This window comes from Asparagus officinalis, chromosome 3 (assembly GCF_001876935.1).
Source record: "Asparagus officinalis chromosome 3, Aspof.V1, whole genome shotgun sequence".
NCBI classification, from domain to species: Eukaryota; Viridiplantae; Streptophyta; class Magnoliopsida; order Asparagales; family Asparagaceae; genus Asparagus; species Asparagus officinalis.
Window position 1 is genome coordinate 75,377,073 of NC_033796.1, and position 11,147 is coordinate 75,388,219.

Genomic DNA, 11,147 nt, shown 5'->3' on the forward strand with positions numbered 1-11,147 from the left:
ACCTAAACCAACTGAACTGGAGAACTAATAGAATAAACAGTTATCACTATCGCTGAGCCTGCTCCTTGAAAAACTCTCGGTCCTGCGTAGAAAGAACGGTACCCGAGTCTGGGGCGCACAAACCCCAGAGGAGTCAGAAAACTCCCAATAAGCATGTAAAATGAAGAAATTGTACACGTGTAAGTGTATGTGGCAGGTATAAAGAAAATATGCAAACTCAATTAAAGATGATAAAAGAAAATGCTAATTGTAGATATTGAACAAGGTCTACCACAAGGCACACAACACATTATTATTAGTTTATACGTTATTTGAATTAGAGAAGAATATTTTAGGCATATAAGTCGGGTTCCCGTAAACCATCCCGAGAACACGGCTTCAAGTCAGGATTTGGATATCAAGAATGCGCATGAGCCCGCTTATATACACGTTATATTCTGCGTCTAATTCCCCTTTATAAACCCCATATTTATTCATTTATTTTAAAGTGATTGTCCATGAAATATTATTCACTAACCACAGAGTTGTCGTGGAACGACTTCCGTAAAATTTATGAAAAATAAGCGTGACCCAAAACATGTCCAATCAAGATGGGTGCATCGTCTAGTCAATGCTATTATAATAATAGTATTAATCAAGAGAAACTTCTTACATCGGGATATCAATGTCGAAGGTATAGCCATGCTATGATAGCATGTTCATGAATTATTTTTCTTGACGGAAGTCATCTTCATGCACAATCAACCCTATTAAATGTCACTAGGTGATCAAACATAGCATCAGGTGATCCAATAAGCATCAAGAGATCAAACAATATCATCATTCATCCCAACAAAAGAAAAATAAATAATTAGCATATTGTTTAGTGTCAAAGCGGGCCAAACAGTTTTAAATTGACAACATAAAAATCTACAAAACTGATTTTAGTGAGCAAAAGGCCCAAACGGGTCTGAAATCTGATATTGGATCCTAAGTGGGTCAAATGAGCTTGTAATTTGAATCATAAATCCAAACGGGTCTAAAATCTGATATTGTATCCTAACTGGGTCAAACGGGTCTGTATTAGAGTTGTAGATCCAAACGGGTCTGGAATTTGATAATGGGTTCGAACTGGGTCGGGTTCTCCTTCACAATAGACCCAAAGATAATTTTTTTGTAAAAATGAAAGCTTATGTGATTCGAACCCATGACTAAAAAAGTTAACAACCAAGTCATGTGACTACTAGGCTAAACACATGCATGTGAAATCAACTGCTGCAGAAGTACGTATAACAGATAGTTTCTGGTTACTAGACTAACCAAAACAAATTAATTAGAAGTAGGGGTTTGGAAAAAATAACCCAAAAAATACATAATTATACTAAATTTGGCCAAAATGGATAATAATCACATTATTCGAAATTATGGGAAAAAATATTGAAAAAATAATAATTTTTTCCTTGTTAGAAAAGTATCATTATCTAAAAGTAAAATGTTTGCATAAAGAGTAAAGATTTTTCCTACATCATTGTGATCAACAAAAAGTGATAAATCCAACAACAATCTCTTGCTCATGGTTCTTTAGAAAGAAATCCTAGTAATTAGATAAGGTGATCATGAAAAATAAAAGAGTTGAATGATAAGAAATGCTTGCCAAATTGACCTCTGAAATTGAAATCCCTATCCGTTCCTTCTCCTTGAGTACCCAATTCTCCTCTCAAAATTTTCTCCATTCTCATTTTTTCCCATGTGTTTTTTGAAAGAAAACAAAGTAGATAGATAAACTCTTAAAGAAGATAGGGTTGTTAACAAAATATCAGGTAGTTTGAGATTTTCTAGTAAGAGAGGGAAGGGTTGGTTAAGGTATTTCTCTTTTTTTTTTGTTCAACATGGGTTCACGGTTATAGAGAAAAACCGGATAAGGTTTTTTTTTATTTTTTTCGTGAGATGAGAAAAGACAAAAATAGGTATTACATCAGAGGAAAACTGGAGAACCCAACTCTAGTCTCTTACATGATCTTCGTGTGCAGGGAAGAACAGCGATCTACAGAACCAGTCATCTAAAGGAGTTTGAGGACCCTAACTCTAGTTTAATCCATAAATAAACCACATGTTTGATAATTGGCGTCAACATTTTGGTGCCCACCGTGAGCATGTCATCCTTCTTCATATGAAATGTCTGGTTCTAAGCATCCAGAGCAAACTTTCGACCCACTCCCTGAAGAATCACGTGTGGGCTATGTTACTCGGGCACAGTTGGAAGAATCTGCATAGAGGAACTCTCAATCTTTCCAGCAACAGTTTGTTGAGTTCACCAATGAACTCCTCAACCTAATTTCTCCCCCAACAACCCTCATCATTATTCATTCCTCCACCTCCAATGGGTCAGCCATTCGTTCTCCTACAGCCTACGCATGTAACCCAGGCTGGACAGCAAGAAGACTACGCCGAGCATATCTCTTCCCGCCTCACTAGCAAACTCGTTTTGCGGCCCCTACTTGACAGCATTAGTTGTACATGTAAGCAGCAGGGGAGATCCCTACCTATGGTCATGACTATCGAGAGTAAGCTATAGAGGCGGCACACGACCCCCAGCTTTTGCGTACCGCTCTAGGCCCCTCGACCACTAATCTTGCGTCTTCTTCAGGACTCTACACCCTATCTACATTCAGCATGACCACAAGCATTAGTAGGCATGGTAGTCTCCTCACTTGCAAAGACTTATCATTTCCTGAAAGGGGTGACCTCTACGATCCCATATACACCTCTGATCATCACATCCGATCAATCTGCTTTAATATCCTAGGGAAGATAGTCAGGGGACAAGGGGTATGTTCGCAAGTCATGATGGTCATGGCGGTGACTGCAGATGTGGAGGATGCTTTAGAGCACGTAAAGGATGAGGAGATATTTCACAAGGAGTCGAGTCATATGAAGTTCGATTGTCCTCGGCTACAAGGCAAATATCCTCAGAATGCATATGTAGCTGCCCAGAAGAGTCCCGTAAATAATCTAACTCATGGCAAGCTTAAACAGTTCTAACTACAACTATTCTAGCAGTTTAAAAACACGCAGTCCTCTTCTGCTATAGCCACACTTGCCCAACTAGGTAGTCATAATGTTTGGTTTACATAATCATCGTCTCGTACTTGGGCTATAAATTCAGAGGCAACTGACCACATGATTGGGAACCAAGGTATGCTATCCTCTTGTATAGCCACAACTTCATTTTTTTCCTATAGTTTTAGCCGATTGTTCCAATACACCTGTAGAAGGAATATGCTCTATTGATACTGCTACTTTCCCCTTTCATATGTGCTATATCTTCCTCATTTTCCATTTAATCTCTTGTCTGACAGTAAAATTACTAAAGCATTAAAATGTACGGTAATGTCTTTTTCTTACTCATAGTTTTTAGAAACTTAAGATGAGGAAGAAAATTGGCACATGATATGAGTGGAATGACCTGTATGAACCGGACCTTACTTCAACCCAATTTACATGTATTAGCTCTACATCAATCTTTGATCAGTGTTGTTAGTTTAGTCACCCCCTCTTTCTATTCTCAAAATAATAACTTCAGATCTGAGTCATGTTAAGTCTTAAGAGTCATGTCAACTAGAAAAAACCAGTGAGTGTCCTACCCTAGTCCTGTCAATAAAAGGGTCAATAACCCTTTTGATTTGGTGCATTCAAATGTGAATCCTTGATTTATTTTTTCAAAACTTGGTTTCAGATACTCTGTTAGTTTTATGGATGATTTTTCTCACATGACATGGGTTTATTTATTAAAAACTCATTCTAAAATATTCTCTATTTTTTAGAATTTATTATTCTAAAATGAAAAATTCCATGCTTCTATTAAAATTTTGAAGACAGACAATGCTAAAAAATATTTTGATAAATCCTTCATAAGATTGTTAGAAGAAAATAGAATTTTACATCAATCATCATGTGTTTACACATCTCAACAAAATGGCGTAGCTAAGCACCTAAATAGACACTTGTTAGAAATTGCTTGAACATTATTGTCTCATCGAGAGGTTCCAAAATATTTTTGGGGTGATGCTATTTTGACTGCATCTTATATGATTAATTGATTACCCTCATCCATTTTACAGAATAAAACTCCTATATCTCTTTTATACTCCGATAGTAAGCCTTTTCCTTTACCCCAAGATCTTCAGTTCTCTATGTTTCATTCATAATCACAGTTCTCAAAGAATGAAATTAGATTCAAAATCTCTTCGGAGAATCTTTGTTAGGTATTCTATAACTTAAACAAGATATAGGTGTTATTGTCATTCTCTCGATCATTACATTATTTTAGTCGATGTTACCTGCTTTGAAACAAAGCCAGGACATGTTGCATTTGATACACCCTCACATTATCAGGATGATTATGATATTCTTACTTTTTGGGAGACAATTGTCCATACTCCTTCAGAGCCTATTGTGCAAGCTAATGCACCATCAAATTTGCTAAGCCGGTCCATGTTTATACACGACGTCCTACTCCATAATCTATGCTAGAGTCTGCCACCAACCAACAGCCTGATTACAAGTTAGTCAAAGTGCTGTTGTACAGCCAAGTGCTACCACTATTGATGATCTTTCGATTGCCCTTCAAAAGGGTAAGAGATTTATCCTTCTGTATATTCTATTGCACAATATGTGTCTTACTATTGATTATCTTTGTCATATCATTCTTTTATATTTTCTCTGGACTCTCACTCAATTTTAAAAATGTGTCAGAAGCACTATCTATCCTTGAATGGACAATGGCAATGCAGGAAGAAATGACAGCTTTACAAAAAATAGGACATAGGATCATGTTTCTCTGTAGCCAAGAAAAAAATTGTTGGATGCAAGTGGGTTTACACAGTCAAGGTGAATCCAGATGGATCTCTTGCTTGCCTTAAACCTTAACTAGTTGCACAGGGTCATTCACAGATATATGGGCAAGATTACATTGACACCTTCTCTCTCGTAGCAATATTGATGTTCATCTATATTCTTATTTTTCTTGCCGCTCACTATCATTGGCCACTACATCGGCTGGATGTTAAGAATGCCTTCCTAAGTGGCATTCTGGATGAGGAGGTATACACAGATCAACAACCAGTTTTTGTTGTTCAAGGGGAGTATCGGAACGTTTGCTAGTTATCTCTATGCTTGAACAATCTTTGAGAGACTCATTTAGACATTTTGCATAAGTAGTTCAAAATTTTGGTCTTCATTGAGCTTAGAAAGACTACTTAGTTTTCTGGAGATTCAATGGTGGAAAGCAGATCCTTCTTGTTGTATATGTTGATGACATTGTGATCACTAGAGATGATGTACAGGGCGTCAGAGACTTGAAGAAATATCTACAATAACAGTTTCAGATCAAGGATCTTCGTTTCGTAAAGTATTTTCTAGGTATAGAGGTGGCTAGATCAAAATAGTGAATTCTCTTATTTCAAAGAAAATATGTGCTTGACATGTTGACAAATAACAGGATGTCAGAATGTAAGGGTATAAACCCACCTATGAATGACAAGATCAAACTTCTATCAGATCAAGGGGAGCCATTAAAAGATGTTGAGAAATATAGGAGATTGGTGGGAAACTTAAACTACTTGACAACTACTAGACCAGATACAACATTTCTTATTAGAATTGTTTTAAATAGTGGATTGGGCGTCTGCGTAGGCTGCCGCTTAAACCTAAGCAGAAACTAGCCGCCTGTCTAAGTCTCGGGATCGCCTAGGGGAGTGTCGGCTGCTTACGCAAACTATACGGTACTAGAAAACGGTATATTGCTTGCTTAAGCATAGTAATGGTTGAAGAGAAAAAACGTCTATGTGCCACTTAAGCATCCGCCTAGGTGCCTAACCGCCTAGGCGCTAGGACTGGTGCCTAAAAAGCTTAACGCTTTCTAAATCATTGCATGTTAGTGTAGTTAATTAATTTATATCAGCACCCAAGATACTCCACATAGAGGTTGTGAAGAGGATTCTTAAATAACTTAAGTAAACTTGAGGAAAGGGAGCTCTCTATTCATATAGTGGATACACGAGAGTTGCAGGCGTTTCAGATGCAGGTTGGGCAAGATTATCAGCAGACAAGATCGACCCTAAGATATTGTGTACTTCTTGGTGAAAATCTAGTTTCCTGGAAGAGCAAGAAGTAGGGTGTAGCTCCTCAATCTATAGCTGAGTCTGAGTATCGAGCCATGGTGAATCTAACATGTAATCTTATCTAGATTAGAGATATATTGATAGAAATTGTTTTTCTTCATGAATGTCTATTGAGTTTGTATAGAGGTACAATAAGTCTGTCATTCAGATAGCTGAGAATCCGAAATTTCATGAGAAGATAAAAACACATATTAATTGGTTGTCACTTGATTTGTGAAAAGATGGAGAAAGGAATCACCAGAGTCAAATATATCTCTTCAGAACATCGGCTTGTATATATATTCTTACAAAACCTCTAAGGAGAGAGCATGAATGAACTTTTATTTGTGACCAGCTAGACATGTATGATATATATGTTCAGCTTGAGGGGGGAGTGTTGAGAGTCTTTCCTATGCTTAGTTTAATTTTTGTATTTATTTTAGTCTCACATTGGTTAGCGTCAAATTATTTTGTAACCCTAATACTATTAATAGGATTTGAGAGGAGAGGGACAAATCATCTTCTCTAATGCTGCTATGCACTTGCATATTACAAATAAAATTTAACATGAATTTTTTTTATTGATATAGAGGTCTTAGAGCAAAGCTACATTGTAGTAAGTTCACTCTACCGAGTGGACAGACTCTTATTACATAAGTGTAATAGCACGTCTAAGATAACTATCTCAGCATCAAAGCACTCTGTAGTAGTTCCTTCTCATGTCCACCAAAAACTCCAAGCTATAGATAGAGCTATATAATTCTCATCTGAAAATGATTAAAATATTAGGGTGAGTTTATATTCAATGAGCAGATTACTTTTCATTAGCGAATCAAGCAAGTTCAAGAAAATGTCACCACTAATATTGTTCATCAAGCTACTATCAATTTAAAGAACGATTCAGGAAACATACACAAAAAATTGAATAGAGTGATCTTTCATATACATTATATGATGTATTATATAAAAATTCGATTATCTTAAAGAACAAAATGATCATTAAACTTTTAACTGTAAAAGTTTATTTATATCACAATTTGTAAAAGTTCTTCAGTTATCACACTAAGGCTACAAAAATTATAGCCTAGTAACATGAGAATGCACATGGATCACTTTAAGTCAACTCGGGGATAGGTTGTAGCTAGCTCTACTATAGATTGCTCGAATGTTACTTCGCTTTTTGCAAAAAAAATGACACTTTAACACTGGACAGTACATTCAATATTATATAGAAGGCTTAAATGCGGGACCACATTCACATGAGTTGAGGAGTGCATGGGGATATGCAACCATTTGAATGAGTGGAGGGGATTATGCTACATCACTACCAAACATAACTTTTTATGCTTGGTACCAAGCATACCCATTTTTCTTATATATATATATATATATATATAATATATATATATATATATATGTTATATATAATATATATATATATATATATATATATATATATATATATATATATATATATTATATATATATATATATATTATATATATATATATATATATATATATATATATATATATATATATATATATATATATGAAATAAGTTGATCCAAATTTATCAGCCGCTGATCATTCAATTCAATATACAAAATTTCGATTTTTGAATGGAGGGTTTATATGAGATTAATGGGTATCCTTGACAAGCGAGGGGGATTCCCATCATTAACAATGATGTGGCACAATCCCCACATGCATGAAATTCTCTCTCCTACTTTATTCTCTCTCCTTCACATGGTGGGGATTGTGCCACATCATTGTTAATGAGGAAAATCCCCTCATTGTCAAGGATACTCATTAATCTCTCTCTCTCTCATCTCTCTTCTATATATATATATATATATATATATATATATATATATATGAGAAAACTGTAGAAGCACTGCCCAGTGCACGGTGCGGAGCGCTGCCTGGGTTTTTCTGAAAAATTCCACACCGCGATTCTCAAAAAAGGACGTTCTCTCTCTCTCTCTCCCTCCGTAACTCTCAGATCCCCAAATTTGGAGAATCCCTCTTCCTCCCCATTCAATCTCAAAAACTCAGATCTCTCTCCCCAATTCCAACGAGATCCAGTTCTTCAACATTCCTCGTTCGATCTCCCTCCTCCACGAGCTACAAGGCGGTCCTCCTCCACGAGATCCAGTCCCCCGCCACCGTGCGTCGGTTTCTTCAACATTCCTCGTTCGATCTCCCCAATTTTCTCAGATCCCCAATTGCTCGTCGGTTTTTTCCCCGCCACGAGAACCAGTGCGCCGCCACCCGCCACGACCTCCTCCTCCACGAGATCCAGTCCCCCGCCACCCACCACGAATCCCTCCTCCCTCGCGATCTAGTCCCCCAATCTAGGTCATTTTCTATTTTAAAATTGAATTTGTGTGCTCAAAATAAGACCATTAATTTCTCTCCAATTTGTCGTGATTAATTAGCAGAAAACTCACTTTCTTAAAACCAATCATTTATTGATACTGGCAAGGGGACTATTTACGATTAGACAAATAATAATCTTGGAGGTACAATGGTCATGTGTAGCTCTTTCCATTCCCAACATCAATAATTAGGATTGGTATTCCATTTTGCAGATTAGTTTACATGATTCCTACATTAATCCGATTTTTTTTCTTCATTTAATTGGAGCTAACGTCAAGGACATTGCTAGGAGGCTAAATATGAGCAAATCCCCTATTAAGTTTGCTCGTTCATCAGATAAACCCATTTGAGTTTAAAACTATCAAATAAGCCCCCTTAATTTGGGGTGTTACAGAAGACCACTTTAAGTTTGAGATTTTTTTTTTGCAACTAACACCCATATTGGTGCTATATGAAATGGTAAAATGTCCAGGTTATCCTTTTTCAGATTATAATTATAATTAACAAATTAAACTAAATTAATTAATAATAATTGAATTAATAAATCCCTAAACCTATTCTGATCCTAACTATAATTAGAGATGGCATGGCCACGGCCGAGGCATTTCATTCAGGGGCATTTTAGACATTTTATTGCTGATGACTATAGTAGATTTACACTAGATTGTTTTGAGAGTTTAAACTGAAGTATTTATTTGGGTTTTTATAGTTGTTTCTTGATGAATCCATGCATTTCTTTTACAGCAAATAAAGTGTTCGAAATGGGAGAATCAAGTGCTAGTGGAATTGAAATTCATGCCAATACAGAAAATGCTCCTAAACCACTACTCGGAATGAAATTTAATACTTATGAAGAAGTTTAGAACTATTATAACTATTACGCATTGTTGATGGGTTTTGGAATAAGGAAGAGCACGGTAAATTACTCAAAGAAGACAAGAGATGTGCTAGACAGAAAGTTTGTTTGTGATAAGGAGGGCTATAGATCTAATAGAGACAAGATGGAGATGCCTTTTTGGTGAGAGACCCGAGTGGAATGTAAGTCAATGATGAGAGTTAAAGTATTGGAGGACAAATCGTGAGAGGTCACGGGGTTTGTTGAAGAATATACAAATCATGTGTTGAGTAGTCCAGACAAAGCAAAGATGCACAGATCACACCAAAGTGCTTCTCTCATTCACTCAAAAGCCTCTTCATACGTTGCATACCCTTTGTAGAAGGCTTTTGGGAATCTATCAACTTGAGATTTGCATTCCTCCCAATTATAAAAAATGCCACAACGTCGACATCTCTTTACAACATAAAAACTCTTTCTTGCCATTATATCACCTGGAAATTTGTGCCTTGAAAAGAGATTATCAATGGGAAAAAGACAAGTGAATATTGATGCTCCAGTTCTATATATAGTGTAGTATTATCTAACAAGGATAGGGTGAATGAACAATTTGTTCTCTACCATTGTATAGTCAAAATTAACACTCTTTGCTACTGAATTAACACAACTTGGATAAGCATTATCCTTCTTTCTCTACGACCTGTTAATAGCTTATTATGTCTGCATAATGTCACTACCAGTGTTGGTCGTTACTTTTGCATGACTGTATATCCTTGAATGACTGTGTATCCTTGACAAGTATTAGCAAGCGTCATTTTTTAAATATGCTCTAATAATTTATGCACGCCCTAGGAAACTATATCTTATATGCTGTGACGCATGTTTGCTATGTCCTTCATGCTTTGATAGGTCATTATCCTTGAGAATAGTTTCATCTTTTACTGAACTTAATGCCAGGAAGCTCATTGCGGTGCTAATCTGAGCAACCTTTTTCAATCAACAGTGTTATGCCTGTACATTCATTTTTGCCACCATTTTTATGAGCTCCACATCTGTATAGCAGTCCAGTTTGTGATGTTGCATACGCTGCGACAACAACAAATCTGAATCTCAAAGCATATGAGTCTATATGTATGACTCCATGATCAACTGATGGATTCATATTTCCATCTTGTTACACCAAGAAGTATTTGAAACTAAGGGAGTTTAGTGAATAAAATTCGAAGAAATCTATTATTGGACTATAATAGCTATCAGGCATATACATCCGTTGAGTATGAAAAAATCTAAACATAAAGTGCTTCAACTCATAGAACTTTTTATCACATTCACATTTAAAGTGGGTAATGAGAGAGTGGCACCATTTCAGTAGGATTATTTCTGAGGTGTTTCTGCAGAAATTCTAGTTAATTTTCCTCAAGAAAAAGTAAACCACATTAATAGTCAAAATTAACACTCTTTGCTACTGAATTTGAGCTCAACTGTATAGTCAAAATTAAAAAAAAACCACATTGATGTAGAACCAAAATCAATTTGAGCTCAACTGTAATTGTTTCTAGCTCATCATGAGGAGTATATGTTACAAAATTAACACTCTTTGCTACTGAATTCAATCAAAGATGATGAAGAATGATGGAATACCTTGTAAGCGGTCACAGTTCTCAGCCACATTGCGTGTGAGAGATCGAGCGAGGGAGTAGGGATTCGTGGCGGGTGGCGGGGGACTGGATCTCTTGGAGGAGGTCGTGGCGGGTGGCGGCGCACTGGAGCTCATGGCGGGGGACTAGATCT